This window comes from Cynocephalus volans, chromosome 4 (genome assembly GCF_027409185.1).
Source record: "Cynocephalus volans isolate mCynVol1 chromosome 4, mCynVol1.pri, whole genome shotgun sequence".
NCBI classification, from domain to species: Eukaryota; Metazoa; Chordata; class Mammalia; order Dermoptera; family Cynocephalidae; genus Cynocephalus; species Cynocephalus volans.
Window position 1 is genome coordinate 98,845,345 of NC_084463.1, and position 19,784 is coordinate 98,865,128.

Sequence of the window (19,784 nt, forward strand, 5' to 3'; positions counted from 1 at the left end):
ACTTACTAAGCACATGATTACATTAGTGAAGATAACACCCACACTTTATAAATATTTAGCCTATTCGCTTATTGATAAGCTTTAACTTTATTTACTCACCATATCTTCACACTGAGCAATTTCTATGTTGCTAATACTGAGTCTAGTGTTGAGAGAAAAAATATTGGGAACAGTCTATGTTCTCCAGAAGCATACAATTTATTTACATATTCATATGATAAACATTTATCAGGGCTAAATGTTAGCCCTATTAGATAATGAAAATACAGAGATCAGAAATATCCTTCTTATCTTCGCAATGTTCAAATTTTGTGGAGAAATGGATATGTAAACAATTGTTAATAGTATGCTATGTGCTATAATAGAGGTATACATACGGTAAGGGCTGATCATAAAGAGGAACATATTTTCTAGGTGTGGGACTGAGCAGAAGCAAAGATCTTCTAGGGGAAGGCAAAAACTAAGCTGACATTAGAAGGAAGAATAGTACGTAGCTAGGTGAAAAGGGAGTAAGATATTCCAGACAAAAGGAAAAGCAAGTACAAAAATAAAGAAAAAGGTAGCATAAGATTTTCAAGATCTTCAAATAGTTTAGAAAGGCTGGAGCACAGGGTCATATGGGAGTGGATGGCAAAAGATGAGGCAAAAAAGTAAGTAAAAGTCAGATTATGCCAGTCAACCTGGCATATCAGGCTGAGTTTTATTCCCAAGGCAATGGAATAAGTTTTAAACTGAGAGACCTAACTAAATGTATATTTTAAATTTAAGACTATTTGGGATGCAATGTGAAAAGACCAGGGTACCTCCAGGTACAAAACAGACCTAAAAATTAATTTTGGAAGAGGAGAAACTCAAGTAGAAGCCCAGGAATAGTTAATATTTGATAAGAGTACCTCCTTATCTGAGTTTTGGTACCCCCCAATTTCACCAGGAGCATGACTCTACCTAGACCCCATACCATGCTGTAATCACATGTTTACTAGCTTTCTCCAACACTGTATTCTACACTCCTCAGAAACCTAGACCTTTACCTTAACTAGTGTTGTGCTCCTGAGCTTCCCTACAGTACCTCACACATACAGGCCTTCAGTAATAGAGCTTCAATAAGTATTACTTCCCTTCACTCCCTCAGAAATAGAGAGAGGCCTATCTCATCCTACTCTTAGACCCTCACAACACAGTATACAATAAATAAGAGATGATATTTTGAGATTTCTTTTATTTTTCTCAGATTCTATGAAATATTTGTTGACTGACAAACTTATTTGTTTTCTTATTAGTGTATCAACTGTAGAAAAACTCCTGGAAAACTGCCTCGAGAACAGTTTGTAAAGTTTGCAAAGCAGAAAATGTCTATCATTTCTCATTCCAGATATTACATGTCTATCAATATAACCCAACTTTTCCTGGCAGACACATCCTACTGATAATATTAATATTGACTTGACTATAAACTAAATGTTCTACCTCTTTTTTTAGTCAGGCTGTTGCCCATAAGTCAAGCCTCCTTCTTTTCATATATTTGGATTTTAGGACTCAAGTATAAGACTATACTTTCACCCCAATTAAATTTCATATTGAAATTTAAGATGAGCTGAATATATGCATATATTCTACCTTTCCAATCCCCAGAGCTCTTCTTATATACTGATTCCATTATGAAAAAATCATCATCTCTATAATCTCTACATTTTCATTGCATCAGTCAGTAAGTTTTCTATCCCTTTGTTCAGATGCATAGATTGTAATATCTTCAGGGGAAAGAACCATGTCTCCCTTGTTCACCATTATATCCCCAGCTTATTGTACAGTTTCTAAAATGTAGTACTCAATAAACATTTGGCAGGTGAGTAATTTAATGAATGGATATGTTGAACAAGACTAGATCAAAAAGAGCCCTATGCATGCTGCTAAAACTTTCCCTCTAGGTTGATAGCAAGTAATTAAGCACTTACCAATCTATCTTTTCTGTCATTTAGTTTATACTTCTTCATCTTGCTTTCAAAGCTATCATGACATACCTTGTCAAACACTTTATTGGAGTTATCTGTATCTAGAAATCTAATTAGCCTTTCAAAATGGATACATTAGTTTGAGATAACTCGTTCATGGGAAAGGCTCACTAAAGAAGATGGAATTTAAGTTTCAATTTCAAAGAACAGTAGGTAGGACTCTGATGGTTTGATGCAAGCAAAAAGCCATTTAGGGTATTGGAAGTAGCTTTTCAAAGTCATTTAAGGAGCAGAGTGCAGTGCTTGTTCAGAACAGAAAGTATGTGGTGTGCTTAAGAGTCCATAAGAATACTGTCAAGAGAAGAAGGCTGGGTAGGTTGCTCAGAGCTACATTGCTGAGGACTTCAAATGTCTAAGAAATCTTTTCCATCTCTACAACACCTACAGCAGTCTCAGACTCATGGGAATCACTCAAAAACTTGTGGATGGGTTTATTAAGATCAGGAGTTTACCCAAAAAGTCTACTTCAACATTCCTCTGTCTAGACCATGCACATAGTTGAGAAGAACACACAGTCTCATGGTAACTGCATCAAATAAAACAGAATACTATTGCTACTTATAAAATTAACATACTTTCATAGAAAAGTAAATGGTAGCATCATGGGTGGGAAAGTTCTACTGAGGAAATGGTAGGTGGTGTGAAAGCATGTGATAATGAATGTGTCAGGTCTAACCGAGATCTACCCTCAAAAACTAACAATACTGATGAAGCAACAGTTATAGAACAATAATCAATTCTTTGTGTTTCTTATTTACATCTTAAATAACTCATTTCAAGCAAGAAGAACCACATTTGGCATAAAAGCAGGCTAAATCATTCCCAGATGTTTTCACAAAACCGCTCATGTGGATTTTAACAAGTTTAATATAAAATATATTCATTACGATAAACACACTTGAGGATGTACATAGAAAAGTACTTAGGAATTAGAAACAAGAAAGGGAATAAACTACAGATAAAGACAAGATTTTTAAAATTTAAAAGGAATACCATATACAACTTTATGCAATATTTAAAAAAAAAAAAACAGGAAAAGTAGATGATTTTCTAGCAAACAATAAAGTAGAAAATTGTCTCCACAAGAGGCTGAAAACCTGAACAGATCAATAACCACAAAGAAACTAAAAAAGGCAACCAAAGCAGGAAGGAGGAGGGTTGTAGACCCTGATAATTTTATAGGTACTATAGTTTGAATGTTCATCCCCTTCAAAACTCATGTTGAAATTTAATCGCCACTCTGATAGTATTGGAAAGTGCAAACTTTAAGCAATATTTAGGTCATGAGAACTCCATCCTCATGAATGGATTAATGCCATTATCTTGGGAGTGGGTTCATTATCACAGGAGTAGATTTATTTTAAGGGCAAGTTCGGCCTCCTCCTCCTTGCCCTCTCTTTACCCTTTTGCCAGTGATGCCTTCCACCATGTTATGACATAGCAAGAAGGCACTCACCAGATGTTGGCATCTTGATCTTGGACTTCCTAGCCTCCAGAACTGTGAGAAATAAATTTCTGTTCATTATAAGTTGCCCAGTCTCAGTCCATTATAGCAGCACAAAATGGACTAAGACAGAAAATTGGTACCAGGAGTGATGTGTTGCTATAACAAATACTTGAAACTGTGAAAGCAGCTTTGGCACTGGGTAATGGGTAGAAGCTAGAAGAATGTGGAGGAACAGGCTAGAAAAGGTCTAGATTGTTGTAAATGGAACACTAAGGGTGTTTCTGGTGAAAACTAAGAGGAAAAGAGCTGTAGGAAAGTCTGAATTTCTTAGAGACTATTTGAGTGGTTGTGACCAGAATGCTGGTAGAAATATGGACAGTAGGGCCGGTCCCATGGCTCAGTCAGCTGGGAGCGCTGACGCCACGGGTTCGGATCCTATATAGGGATGGCCGGTGTGCTCACTGGCTGAGCGTGGTGCAGACCACACCGTGCCAAGGGTTGCGATCCCCTTACCGGTCAAAAAAAAAAGAAAAGAAAGATGGACTGTAAAGAGAATTCTGATGAGGTCTCAGATAGAAATAAGAAACAAGGTATTGGAAACTGGAGAAAAGTACATCCTTGTAATAAAATGGCAAAGAAGTTGGCTATATTGTGTCCATGCCCAAGGAATTTATGGAAAGCAAAATTTAAGAGTAATAAAGCAGGTTATCTGCCAGAAGAAATATCTAAGAAGGAAAGTATTTAGGATGCTGGGCAGCATCTTTCAACTGCATATAACAAAATGAAAGACAGAAATGACTTAAAGATGAAATTTATCATTAAAAAGGAAGCAGAACATAAAGATTTAGAAAATTCTCAGCCTCGCTACATAAAGAATAAAAAAGCACATTTGGAGGAAAATGTAAAGGGTATATAGCCAAGTGACTGTTTGATAAAGGAGATTAGTATGGATAGAAGGAAGCAAGTTGTTATTCATCAAGATAATGGGAGAATGACCCCATTTCTTAATCTGATAAAAAGACCCTATCATTAAATTCCAACATTTAATAATCAGTGTCAAAATATCAGAATATCAAGGATGCTTTTTGTGACAAATTAAATTTTCCAAACATGATCTTCTGCAATGTGTCCTTAATATTCCTCCACCAAGAAGTACAATCTATTTCTCTACCCCCATGAATCCTGGCAGGCCCTGTGACTGCTTTGACAAATAGAATATGGCAGAAGTGACTGTGCTAGTTTTAGACATAGCCCTTAATTGGCCTGAAAACTTCTACTTCTTCTCTCTGAGCATACACTCTGGGGGAAGCCAGTCTCCATGCAAGAAATCTAACTAACCTGAAAATGCCATATGTGAAGAAGCCCAAGCTAGCCATGTGGAGAAGCTGCTTGGAGAAAGGCAGACAGATACCCAGCCAGCCTCCACTGTTCCAGCTATTCCATCTGAGGCACCAAACATGTAAGTAAAGAAGCAATCTGATGTCTTCTCCTAATCTCACAGTTTTCTTCATTCTGTCTCTAAAGACTTCAGAGAAATCATATTGGATTCTCCTTTTTCTAAATGTTTTCTAAGTACCTTATACATTATTTTACTCAACAAGCATATGTACCACAAAGTTCAGCATTTGATTATATTTGTCTTGACACTAATTTTTTCATGTACTAAATCTTATTCAACTAAATAGACAGTAAGCTTCTTTTCTTCTCTTATATCCCCTCCTCTACTGTGTCTACCAAAGGGTTGTACACTTAGCAAGTGTTTAATATATACTTAATGGTTATTTAAATCAATTTTTAAATTGTTATTTAAATAATATTTTCTCAACTAATTGGGTTTCATAAGAATGGCATTCGAAAAAAAATAATTATTGAGCTTGGTTAAATCTTAACATAAAGCAGTGGTGTAAAGCCATAAAGGAAAAACACATTTGTAAACCTCAGAGAGAAATTCTCCAACAGTGAGGTCACTGTTGTGTGATGACCCCAAAAAGAAGCCACCATCACCATGTGAGACTAAGAGGCAAAAGCTCCCACCTTGGACTTGAGGGACAAGAAAGAAAGAGAATACATTTAATTCAAAATCATTGCATAGGCCAGCAGTGAGATTCACTTCAAGGTTAAAATGACAACACACCTCAAGAAACTCAAAGATTCATACTATCAAATACAAAAGAATTCCAACGAATTCATTCAAGTTTCTCTTTGAAGGACAGAAAATTGCTGATACTCACACTCCGAAAGCACAAGGAATGAATCAAGATGTGACTGAAGTTTATCAGGAACAAACAAAAAGGTTATTCAAAAATTTAAATATTCTTGGTTTTATTCTTTTTCTTTAAATCTTTTTTATTTTTTAAAACAGTTCTTTTGTAATATAGCATTCAAAACTGAATTGCAACTGGTACCACATCTCTTTAAAATGCCTCATATTTTTAATTCTAGTGCTGATTATTATTATTTGTCTTCATTGTCCTGATCTTTTATAATCAAGCCTTAGTCCCCTTCCTATCACCCTCTGCTTTTTAAAAATTACACGGGTGCCGACAGAGGCCACCTTTTTCAGGATTCCGCATTTTCAGGCTTGTGATCATAAAAGATGGCCGATGCAAGGATTCATAATGACTTTCTACTTGGCCCTGAAGTTCTAGCCTCTAAAGTTTATCTGGACTATAACTTTCAGTGCAAGATGAAGTTTTTCAGAGAACTCAACCACAGAAAAAATGCCCTTCCCTTAGCTGACTCTCTTGGTTTTGCACCAAAAGAAACTGATAGGTTGGAGGGGGAAATGCTAGATGTGGTGATAGTAATGATGAGTTTTTAAAAAGGCTGTTTGATATACTTGGACTTTATAAATATAATAGGTAGTATAGTGTAGTGGTTAAGAAGGTTGGCTAAGGCACCAGTAATGGTTCAAATCCCAACTCAGTTGCTTATTAACCATATGAGTTTGTGGAAGTTACCTTTCTATACCTTATCTATAAAATAGGGATAGAAATAGTACATTCTTTAAAGGTTTATTTTGAGGATTAAATACTTCAAAAGCATCTATACTGCTTGATAAGTACTCAAATATCAGCAATGATTCTAATTATTAATATCCCCTTAGAAATACATATTTAACCCAACAAGAATGCCACTGTCCAAAGCACTTTAGCAAGTGCTCACAAAACTTGTGGTATGGTCTCTGAAAACCCTCAATAATAGCAAATCTCTACCTCTGCTGAAGGACTAGATATTTTAGGAATCATTAAAATTAATCTGGGTCTAATTTTTGTGAATTAGACGGGCAATCAGACTGGATAATGACCGTTTCAGCAGAAAATAAAATGTGATGATATAGTAAAGCAATTATTTTTTTGTTTTTAGTTCTAGAATAACTAGGAAACTGACTCTTACGTCAATTAAGGTCATCTTTATATCCAAAGGACCATGATAATGTTAGTACTAGGAGTTATTTTTGAGGTCTTTTAATTCAATGTTCTCATTTTAAATATGAAAACAGAACCCCAGTTAGATTAAGTGACTTGTCCAAAGTCTCAAAATTATGCCAGTCAGAAAGCTGGGACTAAAGCCCAAGTTTCTTACCTACCAATTCCCTTCTCTTTCCTTTATACCACACTGTCTCCTTGTCCTCTTTGTCCCATTTGCATGCTACATATACATAGTTATGAAAATGGTCTTACTACTGGTATTAGAAGGTAAAAATGTTGCTCCCAGAAATTGAAACATTTTCACGGAATCCCTTATTGCCAATACATGTGATTAAATTTGCTCATTTTGGTTTCTGGTATAGTGTTTCAGAACTGCCTTAACAAATTTCTCCATTTGGTCTTCCATCTGAAGAAAACGAGCAAACACAAAATTCCTTCTATACTGGCAATTCTGTTGCAGTTTTGACTGGACACAAATCGAAATTACTACAGTGCTACAGTGTCTCCAAAGGCAAGTTTCTACCAGCATACTAGTACTTACAACCCTTGAAAAGTCTGTTCCAGAAAATAAACCACCATACTCTCCTTCTTCTTTACTGGGCCTCCAGCTGATTATCAGCTTGCATATTCTCAAATGTTTCACAGGTCTTTTAATCACTGATAAGCAAAAACAATCTAAAGAGGGTTAGAACTCTTTAGACTATATGCTCATGTGACTTCCTGAATTATACAGGGTATGTATGTGTATATGTACGCACATATGCATATGCATGTACACAGGTATATGTATGAGTTTATGTCTATGCATATGTATGTGTAGGAGTTATATAAGGACACTATAAGTGAAAATGACACTCAACTGGAAGCCAAAAGATCTGGTTTGAAACTCAGTTTTACCAACTGAAGAACTACGATTTAGAGGAATTTATGTAACCTCTCTAATCATCTCTAAGCTCTGAGTTCTCTATGGAAAGGAATCAGATCATATGAACAGAACTCTCATTCTAGTATGCCTGGCACCTAGTAGGCTTTCCATAAAATTGTTTCAGTTCAAATTTGAATAGGATCAAAGGAAAATAAAGAAAACGATACAGAGGTTGCAAGGTAAGGTTCACATCTTCCACTAAAGTAGCGTGTAGAGAAAAGTTATTTTTTACCTGTAGTTATGGACATTGAAACATCTAGGAATGGCATAATTTATTCCACTTCTAGAGAAAATAGAGTAAGAGAACCATTTAATTCCCACCTGAAATAACTAAAACAAAACAAAACAAAACAAAAAACCCAAAACACTAAGAAAACATATGAAACAATGGTCATCAAGACTTTAACCATCAGGCAACAAAGGACAGTAATACCTGAAAGTGGGGAAACACAGGAGGTGAGTTCTACAATTGCCCAAGTTTACTGCCTGAAAAGTTTCCAAGCTGAAGAGCAGGAAGGGGTATCCCAATAGAGCAAATCTATTTGAGTAGAGGTCTACTTGAGTGAAGGAGAAAGAGTTGGGAGTCCACGGAAACCATGAGTGCTAGAGTTCTCAGAGCACAGTACTAAAGAAGAAACAGATACACCACATAAAATTCCAGAGATCTGCAGAGGGTCACTCAAGTATTCAGCTGAGTACTGATCAGTGAATTATTTATGGAAATGATCCATAGTCAGGAAAAGAACTGCCTAAAGGAACTAGAAGAAACAATAAACAGAGCTTTCCCAGGGCCAGGAATAGCACCCATTCCCAATAGCCAGAATATGACCCATAATTCATGGGCCATACAATAAAGCAGACAGAAGAGCTATGCTTCATAGGTAGATAAAAGATAAAATTAACTCTAGATTAAATGCTGCTCTAGTTCAGCCTAATGAAGCTTAAAAGCAAAAACTGATAGGCACAAAATTTTTCTAAGTAACATAACTATATCTCAGAATAAACCTCAGGAATACTTACAGGAATACAAAAATACCCAGCAAATAAGGTAAAATTTACAAAGTCTGGCATCCAATTCAAAATTACCATATACGAAAAGAAGCAAGGGGCCGGCCCATGGCTCACTCAGGAGAGTGTGGTGCTGATAACACCAAGGCCACGGGTTCGGATCCCATATAGGGATGGCCGGTTAGCTCACTGGGTGACCATGGTGCTCACAACACCAAGTCAAGGGTTAAGATCCCCTCACCGGTCATCTTTTAAAGAAAAAAAAAGAAAAGAAGCAAGAAAATACAATCCAAAATAAGTAGCAAAATAAATTGAAACTGACTCAGAATTAACAGAGACAATAGAATTAGTAGCCAGTGCCATTAAAAGTTATTACAACTATAATTCATGTGTTTAAAGGTAGAAAATAGATTCAACACATTAAGCAGAGACATCACAATTTTTGAAAGACCCAAATTGAACTTCTAGAGATAAAACTAAAGTATATAAAATGGTAAAAGATAAATAAAAATTATACATATACACACACATATATACATACATACACATATATACGATAGATGAACAAATTAGATGTTATAGTAGATTAGTAAACTTGATGACATACTAAATGTCTGTGGACATTTCTAGGAACTATTCAAAAATGAAACACACAGAGAGAATAAGACTAATACAAAACAAAACAAATCATCAGTGTGTGTTGGCTTCTCGAGGCCCTATGATGCATGTCATTAGAGTCTAAGAAGGGGAAAATAATAGTGGAGGAGAAAGAAAAAAATACTTAAAAAACTAATGGCAGACAAATTTCCAAATTTGGTGAATGCTACAAACCCACAGATTCAAGAAGCCCAATGAACCCCAGATGGTTTTGCTGTGAATTCTCTCAAACATGTAAAGAAGGAATACCTATTTAACACATTTCTTTCAGATCCCTTTTAGAGCAATCATTTATTGATGGACATCTGGATTGTTTCCAGTTTTGTACTATTACAAATAAAAACCTTACAAACATTTGTACACAAATCTTTTTTGGTCACAGGCCTTCATTTCTCTTGGATAAATACCTAGGAGTAGAATGACTGAGTCACGTGGTAGGTATATGTATTATGGAATATCCGTATGATCAAATACAACTCAAAAACAAAAAGGAATGAACTGTTGATACACACAACATGGATAATTATCTTGAGTCACAGAAAGCACACAAAAAAGAACACATATTACATGATTCTATTTATATAAAATTCTAGAAAATTCAAACTATGGTGACAAAAGCATATCAGGAGTTATCTGAGGAGAGAATGAGTGAGAGGGAAGAATTAGAAAGGGGCATAAGGAAACTTTTGGGGTTGTTGGATATCTACATTATCTTGATTGTGATGATAGTTTCATAGATGTATGCATAACAAAACTTATTCAACTGTATTCCCTCATTAACTAAATGAAGTTTATTATATTAATTATGCCTCAGTAAAGCTGTTTTGAAAAAAATCCTTAGCACCAGAACCCAAGACCTTTCATCTCCATTCATTTTTACACAAGCACACAGCTAGCACTGTGGGTAAGCATACACTAAAAGCTACAGTGGAAAATTCACCAAGTATTTATTAGACACACTCAAACATCAACATCCAATCATTCTTTCAATCAATATTTATTTGGATCCTATGAAGCAGAGCAGCACTAGACACAGGAGTGGTACAAAGATGAATTAAATCTGATGTTTTCCAACAATTTCTTTTAAAATATTTAATTAAATGTTTACTAATAATAAAAAACAATAACCTTTCTAATTTTCTGGTCCCTCATTTATAGACACATACACACAAAAACACACACGAAGACTATGAGATAACTATTCACAACTGTCTAAAAAACTGATGCTACCTTTTGCTTTTTATTTTAAATGTACTTGATCACCAGACTGGTAGGAAACATCAGTGTTAGTATGTGCATTACGAACACATATTTTGAAATACACAGCATAACTTTCACCGTCAGGTTTCAAGATGGCGGCGGCTGCGGCGGCTGGCGCGGAGTAGCTGAGGTGTAAAAGGCGGCCACTGGGCCTCAGGCAGCCGGGAAACTTGTGGACCTTCCTCTCACCATCTCTTAAGGGAGGACTACAGCTGCTGGCCGGTCGTGGGGGCTCAACGCCACTTTGCCCCCGGCAGGAGAGGCTGCCTCATTTACAGGCAACAGCTTTGAAGTGTGGAGCAGGAAAAGAACTGATTCTTAGCTGCAAAAGCGAGTCTCGAAACAGGGAACACGGCGCCAGGGCTGCTGTGGATGCAGCCAGGATCCCGGAGGCTGGGGACGCGCTGAAGGCGGCCAGCTGCCCTATCCAGGATTCGAGGTTTCAGACCGGCATTAAAGAAGACTCCTGGGAGCGCCCGAGCCACGCCGCGATTGAACAGCCCGAGGCGGCAGCGCCGAGAACACGGAAGGCGACAAACCAGAGACAGAGAGCGAGCACCCGACCTGGCACAGCACTGTGAGTGATCCCTGGCACAGCTCTGTTCGGGGGGTGGATGCCCACGCGGCTCCCGCCTGCACCACCAGGCCACTCACCTCCCGGTGCTGCCTCCATTTTCCCAGGTGCGGGCAGCTCCGCCCTGCTCGGCCATCACTGAGCCCATTTGCTTGGCCTGGCGCGGGGCTTTCCGGAGCCTGCGGGCCGGCCTCCTCTCCCACTCCCTCCGCGGTTCTCTGGCGGGGCTGGGGGCGTGGGGCGTCCCGACCAGTGTTGGGAGGGCAAGGAAGTACGGGCGGGCCGACTGTCACTCCACCACACCCTGGACTCCGGCCCCGGTAAACTTCCTGTTACTGGGAGGCAGATACCATCTCTGCGACCACCAGTTTGGAAAAAAGCCTAACGAATTTCTGGTTGGGAATAGTGTGGTAGGAGAGTTCCCAGGTCCGCTTGAACCTGCTGGAAGAGCAGGCTGCAGGCGGGCACTAGACTCGGTTTATACCGGGGGGATACAAAGGTGAACAAGACCCGAGAAAGATCTACACAGTGCTACAAAGGCACCCAGAGAGACCGGTCGTCTGTGCCTAGCAGAAACCTGGCAGACTTCCTGGGCGAGGCGGTGCTGAGTGGGGTCTTGAAGGCCCAGCTGATAGACGAGGGGTGCAGAAGACACACCCCAGCCCAGCACAGTGTGCACAGAGGGGGGAGACGTGCGGCCAGGGAGGCGGAGACTCGACAGAAACCACACACCCGGTGGGGTCGCCACTGCATGATCTAACAGCCTGGGCCAGAGCACAAGGAACGGGGAGAAGTCCTGTACAGGAAGTGAAAGCTCAACAGAGATCACACACCCTGTGGTACGTGATACACCAGCCCAGCAGAGTCCAAGCTGGCCAGAAAGGTGGATCCCCGGAGAAGCCCAAGACCCGAGGCAACCACACACACAAGACACTAGAGGCCAACTGAGCAGTCACGGCGGGAGCCATACCAAATTGGCAACCACAGCAACATCCTAGTTAGTCATTAGTCTCAAACCGGTGGACTGTGAAACCCCCTGCCACAATGAATAAACACCAAAAAAAAGACACCAGAAATACAAAAAATCAAGAAAGTACACCACCAAAAGTTAATAAATCTCATACTCTAGATCCTATAGAATAACTTTCACCGTCATATAGTTGTCATCTATGAACATCTGCTGATGCCTATGTATAGTTCCTTGAAAATCACATTAACAGTTCTAATAAAAATATCAACATTTGAAATAGTTCAGATGAAAAGACTGAGTAAAACAAAGCAGAATTTATTACAGTTAGGACCCTACGTTACCCACCATCACTATCCAAGCAGGCTGCTCTACCCATCACATCCACCTCTTATATAGGATTATATAATGTGAATAATCTGCTTTAAAGAGAAAAGCCATAAAACTGTGAACCTTCTTTTTCTTCCTTCCTAAATAATTCAATCTAAAAGCCTGAAGTGGAGCCAAACAGGGTAGACTTCCATATAGTATGGGACTAGGGAGAGGGGTGATAGCCTAGTAAAGCGCCTGAACAGGGTCACAAGGGAGTCCAAATGGGGGTAGCAGGATAGCAACTCATTGAAAGTGTAGAGCCTTGGTGGGGTGAGAACAGTGTCTGAGTGGTGGTGGTGGTGGGATGGCAGCAGCAATAGAAGATTGATTATATACAGAGGAAACTGACCTAATAAATAAATATACTGAAGATAATGGGGGGCCAGTTTTCTCATTGTTAGAGAAAGGAGTCATAAATACAGAAAAGAAGAAAATTAAAATGAACCTATGGTGTTAGATGGGAATTAAAGATATCTGTGTGAATTCATAGTTTTCAGTACAGGAAGATCATTATATCAGTAGATGGATAAATAGACAGAAGATATAAAAATACAGGTGTGTATATGTATGTGTGTACACATACATAAATATGTACATACATGCATATATTTCCTAGCTCTCTCCACTGAGAGGGCCTGGGAGCAGTGATACCCCAGTTGCAAAGAACACATAGGCCCAGATCTTGGTTTCTAAAAAACTTATTTTTTACTAAAAGAAACCAAAACTCCTTGGAGAAATGACTAATTCTAATGCAAAAGGAATATAAGCTTCGAATATATTGTGCTGCAAAGGAAGAAAATATTCAAAGAGTGATGGAAATATGTCATAAGAACACAGAAGCCAGCTTGAAGAGGTTCCCATGGCCAAATCTGGAATGACTGAGTATCAAAATAAATAATTATAATACCAGATTATAACCCACTGGATAAAACAGAAATCCATATGCCCATACTGATATAAATACATTAACAGAAAGAGAAGAAAACTTTACCTTACAGTGAAATGTCAACTGATAAATGTAGATGAGATAATGGAATTAGAAAATAACCATTTGGCAACCATCATTTTAACAATTAACTCAGCCAAGAAACATAAATGTATGCTAATACTGGTGGGTAGAAATTTGATGAAAAATGAGATATTTATATAATCTAAAAATATCCCCACAAAATACTTACTGATTGGAAAGTCAAAAAGGTTAACTTCATAGAGGAGATACTTGGCAGACACCACTCTAATCAAGGATTTGCAGTTAATATCACTAGTAATGAGACAAATGAAAATGTATGCCAACTGACAGGATGCAAGAAGAACACAACACCACTTCTATATTATTCCTTCCAAAATGCATAACCTGAATCTCTTTGTGAAGAAACAAACAAATCAAAATTGAGAAACATTATAAAATAATTGGCCAAAACTGCCCCTTTTTCCTAAATGTCATATTTCACAAGATCAACAGCTGCTTCACAATAATAAGTCACACGGTAGCTATTTTGTTTGGGCTGAGTTTTCAATAACTAATAAAGCAATTGCTACTGATGTCACAAATATGAAGAATAACTATACAATTCCACTGACATCAGAGAAGATCTCCCACACAAATTAACTTTCCAGGTAACTGTATCATGTGCTTCTCTTTTTCAATTGCCAAAAACAATATTTCAAATTTTAACCATTCTGGATAGGAATATATCTTCAACGTATTACTTACTTCCCTGGCTTCTGACACTGTGTACAATGAAAATAATACATTTTCTCAAAGATTGACAATTATTATGAATATCAGAAGACGCTCAGGCTTATAAAAATTGCTCGGTATCACAGCCCCACATCATAATACTTTTAAATTATGCCAGCCTTTAATATTTTTTCTGCTTTTGCTGTCCATAACATTCTTACGCAACATATCTTGGGGCTTTCTATTCTGCCAGTAACACCACTAAATCACATACTTAATCTATTACGAACTTGGATACTAGATAATCACGATTTGTAGAAAAGCACACAAAATAAGAGTAAACAGTTTCTAAATGAGGCCTATGGATTCTTCCTATAAATAACATGTAGAACACTGTAGGTATGAGATGTTTTGCTGCTTAGTGAATGCTAACTTTTAGGTTATTGTTTGGCTGTTATAAATTGATATCACCAAATAAATGCAGCACTAACCTATTTCAGTTTCTAAACAACACATTATATGTTCACAGAGAAGAATGGAATTCACATATCCAATCACAGCAGTCAGGATTTTATGCTTTAAAAAAAACAAGGCCAAAAAGTTCATCCATTGGACCTCAACTCTTGAGAGATTCTTCTGGTGTTAGTGTATCACACTACTTGGATCTATAATAATATTAAGAAAGATATTTCTTTGTGACTCAATTTTTAAGTCATCCTGTAGGCAAAGCACAAGAATTGATTATAATAACATAGCAAAATGTAAATTTTTTAAAAAATTGATAATGTAAAAATGAGATAGCTAACAAAAACACAGAGGTAGTGGCAGATAGAAAGAGAAGGTGGTAGGTACCACAAATGTGCTAAATTTCTCATCTTTCATTGTCCAAAACCAAGAGTTGCTATCTAAGTTTACATATCAGATAACAGAAACAAAGTACATTATTTGAAGTTTTAACGATAACCACCTTAAAGGAAACAGAAAGTACTAAAAGTGGTTACTGCCAAGGAGCGAGATTGGGGCAAGGCTGGGGAGAGTAAAACAGGAACTGTTACTTCTCATTTTAGAGTTTGATTTTTCTTTTAAATAGTATGTAGGTTTAATTTTAGTTTTTAAAAGTGAGCCAGGAAGGGGTCGAGGGAAAGAAAAAGAAAGAAGCTATCACTTTTCTCCAAGAAGTTTCTCTTGACCACTTTGGGGCCTCTTTTCCCTATGTTCCCAGAGAAGCAAGCATAGGATGCCACCACAGCATTTTTTATTTATTTATTTATTTATTTTTAAAAAGATGATCTTAACCCTTGACTTGGTGTTGTCAGCACCACGCTCACCCAGTGAGCAAACCAGCCATCCCTATATGGGATCCGAACCCGTGGCCTTGGTGCTATCAGCACCGCACTCTCCCGAGTGAGCCACAGGCCGGCCCCTACCACAGCATTTTTTACACCATACTGTTTGTGCACTTAGTTGTCTAACCCACTAGATTGAAATCTCCTTGAAGGCAGGGGTCATAACTTATTTACATTTATAGCCCCAGCACATAGCCAGCACAATAACTAGTAGAAGCACAATTAATAGCTGCTAAATGAATAAACAACATACAAATGATAGTGAGTAAAACTGATCATACCATGGAAATCATACCATTGGAAAACAGCATTAAAAAAAGAAAAAGGGTTAGTTGGTGGTTTATTTGGAGAGCATGGTGCTGATAACACCAAGGTCAAGGGTTCAGATCACTGTACCAGTCAACCACCAAAAAGAAAGAAAGAAAGAAAGAAAGAAAATTCATGAAATAAACATCAACATTTATAATTGTGTCATGCTAACTACATTACACCAAAATAATTCATTTTGAAAAGATACTTCTGATGAATTTCTAGGAAAGGTTAAAAGAAATTTAAAAAGAAAAAGAAAGAAATTCCAACACCTTGCCTTTTCCATTGGCTTGGTGAAAAGAGTAGCACTTTTCACCACCTCCTATGACTAGTGAAACTCAGTATCAAATACAGGTTGACTTACACATGCCAGCACATACTGTGCCCTGCCAGAATATTTTTTAGAGTGGTGAATTTATTTATGTATAAACAATGTTTCAAGTCTATTCAAATGGTTCCACAGAGTAATTCCACATGACAACTTCTTTCCACCATCAAAATGTACTTATATTAAAAAGAAAATTGTAGTTTAAAAACAAGCACTGAGAAGTTATAGTTTCCAAAGCTACAGAAGACAGCTTACTGTTGAAGTATCAAAACTGGAATGCCTAACACACTTTGAGTAAATATATTTTTTCTCAGAGGAATTATAAAACTTTCTTTTTCTGTCTGCTCTATATAAAGACAGTTCTAGAATAATAGGTTATCATATAAAGAATCAATAAGCTAGTCATTCATTTTTAGCCTTGACAATGCAACACTTGAAGTTAGCTATTTCACCAGTTTTGCTGTTCTGCTCCAAAGTCTGAAGAAGTGTTAGGATTACATGGCCCTTTGATCAAATAATCAACAAAAACAGAATGGAACTGTGGTGAGGTCTAAAAAGTATAGAAGATATTCATTAAGCATATAAATTCTAGTGAAGCAATGTATTCTGCTAAAAACAGCATGGAGCAGTAGAAAAGACCTCAGCTTTTGGAACATGCCTGGAAAACATTGTACAACCTTGGGCAAGTTATTAAACCATCCTGAGCCTCAATTTACTCACTTGCCTAATGTGCTGGGTTGTTGAAAGGATTAAATAGGATAATAAAATATATACAACACCCAGCACAATATCTGCACATAGCAGGCACTCAAAAAAGTGGTAACTGTTATTGAGGAGATGAGAAGGTATATACATAAAAAGATAAAAATACATGTCCAGGGCATGGAATGCTTGGTAAGTGTTATAAGAGTATAAGGAATGAAGAGAGATTCAAGGAAGCTTCCTAGAGCAGAGGAATATGATCTACATCTGGAATAATTTATTTAACATGTCGGGCAAGTGTTCCCTACCTTTGTACATGCTGCTATCCAGGTATAATCTGTCCCTTCTACTGCCTGAAAAACTCCCAATTATTCTTTGTTAATTTAATGCCTATCATGTGCCAGGGAATAAGCACCAGTGGCTATAATAATGAGCAAGATAAACCAGAGTCCCTGTCCCCACAAGGTTTACAATCTCTTAGGTGATACAGAATAATTAAATAGGGAATTACATCACCATGTAAAGTTTTATAATGGAAGATGACAAGGTGCTTCCTTCCTCTCCTCTACCAACACACACCCCCAAATAAAGATATGACTGAGCATGCTGAGGCCAAGATTTAGATTTAGGGGTAAGGTAGAGGTTTCCTTAGGCTAAATGAAGCTGTTTTAACTCAACCTTTTCCCAGCGAGTTGCACTGACTGCACTCGTTCTTTGGGCAGCTACTCATAAAGCAGCACTCCATATTTCATTCTGCTATTGTTTATTTTGTGCAGAGCTCCCACTGGAACTGATATAATAGAGCGACGATTGACAGAGTAGCAAAGGCCTTACTAAAGCACGTTCTCAATAAAGATTTGTTGTTAGTGACATTTTATTTCAAATAATTGACCAGCATTCTTTTTCTATAATACTGGATTACTAAAACCCTGCACCTAACTCATTTTAAAATTCTCAACTGCAATGTTTATCACACAACATGCTCCATGATTCATAAGGATACTACTTTGGTAAAATTCTGGTCAGTTTTCATAATCATATAATCATAATGGTTTGATCATCAAAAATGTTGGAAAACCTATCAATCCAACATAATAATGAGAAAAACATCAGACATCTCAATTGAGAGACATTTCACAAAATACCTGGCCAGTAATCCTCAAAACTGTCAAGGTCATCAACAGGAAAAGACTGAGAAACTGTGACAGCAAAGAGGAGCCAAAGGAAACCTGATGACTAAATGTAATATGGTGTCCAGGATGAGATCCTGGAAGAGGATATCTGAATAAAGTATGGATTTTAGTTAAGCTAAGTGTGGGATATAATGGGAACTCTCTGTACTATCTTAGCAATGTTTCTGTAAATCTAAAACTGTTCTAAAAAATAAAGTTTTTTAAAAAATGTTACAAAATGCATCTGACATAACAGCAAGTTTGCTGAAATTCCAAGCTAATTTTGTAAAACTAAGAACAGATGTTTCAAAATAATAATAATAATAATAAACGACTAATTTGTCATAAATCGGACTCAGGATGCTTATAACACCGTGAAAAATCGATACCTAAAATACTAACAGAAATAAGCCAAAAAACCTGAATCAATAGCCCTTTTCATTTAAACAAGGAATATGTTTTCAAAAAAATTCTGCCAGATTGAAATCAAGACTAACAAAAAGAACAAACCTCCACAAGATCAACAGTGCTGTATTTTTGCCATTGAGTCCTTACCCAGGGAATTTAGTTGACAAAATGCTTTTTAAAAATATCAACGTAATTCTCCTCCAGAAACTTTTGAACCAGTGTTACAGTTCAAGCTTGAAGATCTTGAAAACTGAGCAAAGGAGGTGCTGAGAAAATATAGGAAAATGGTCAGGGATCCTCAGATGTTCAGAATCTTGCCAAGCATTTGATGTAAATACGCACATGTGCCCAGGTATTCCTTGGGTTATTGTCTAAAGTAATTTAGCATGTGCACCCAGGTGTCCTGGGTTATGACTTAAGTATAAAGGACAAGTGGCTCTGATCCATGGCGCCCTCTACCCCCAGGATATCCCTGGGGGGACCATGGGGAGGGCACTACCGCTGCTGGAGGCTGTTGTGCCAGGGCCCCTGGGACCCTCTCCACCACTGCTGGACCTGTAAGCTGCTGCTGAGGACTGAGCTCATGTTTTCTGACAACAGCTCCCGGGATCTTTCCCAATTACCTAGCATGGACCTGTGTGTGAGGGGTCTGGTGACCCAGCCTGGCATATGAGGGGTCTGTAACCCCGTCTGTACAACGGGTTTGAAGGGTCTGTGACCCCTAGCCCTAACAGTACAATTGGCGTAGCCAGACAATTAGCGTAACTATTGCCCTAGCAATACTATTGCTATAGCAATACACTATCCCAGCTTAGTAACTGAAGATTTTAGCACCTGACTCACCATCTCTCTCTCTCTCCACCACCACTCCTGCCACTCATTGCTCTCAATGACTTCTCCATGCATGTAAATCTATCCAATATTACAATCTACCAGGTTCCTGACCTCTATCCAACTCAACCACTTATTCTCATACTTTAAATAATAACCAATAACTTCAGCAACTACAATACTTTATCTCAAGCATCTCAACCTTTGACTTCCAGATCACTTCCAGCACCCCACTCAAACACTTAGTCTTTGCAATCAGAATTTCCAATCCATGGATCCTACCACCTTTTCACTAATGATTACTTCCTTCATGTTCTCACTTCTCTCTTTATCCAGCTTAGATTTCATGGTCCA

The 19,784-nt window shown here is 37.8% G+C and overlaps 1 protein-coding gene and 1 pseudogene across 2 annotated transcripts in view; one reads left to right on the forward strand and one right to left on the reverse strand.

Annotated features, from left to right (window-relative positions):
• The window catches only part of UVRAG (UV radiation resistance associated), a 303,565-nt gene that overhangs the window by 183,587 nt on the left and 100,194 nt on the right, over nucleotides 1–19,784 (reverse strand). The window lies entirely within an intron of this gene.
• LOC134375004 (small ubiquitin-related modifier 1-like) lies at nucleotides 5,465–7,271 on the forward strand (annotated as a pseudogene).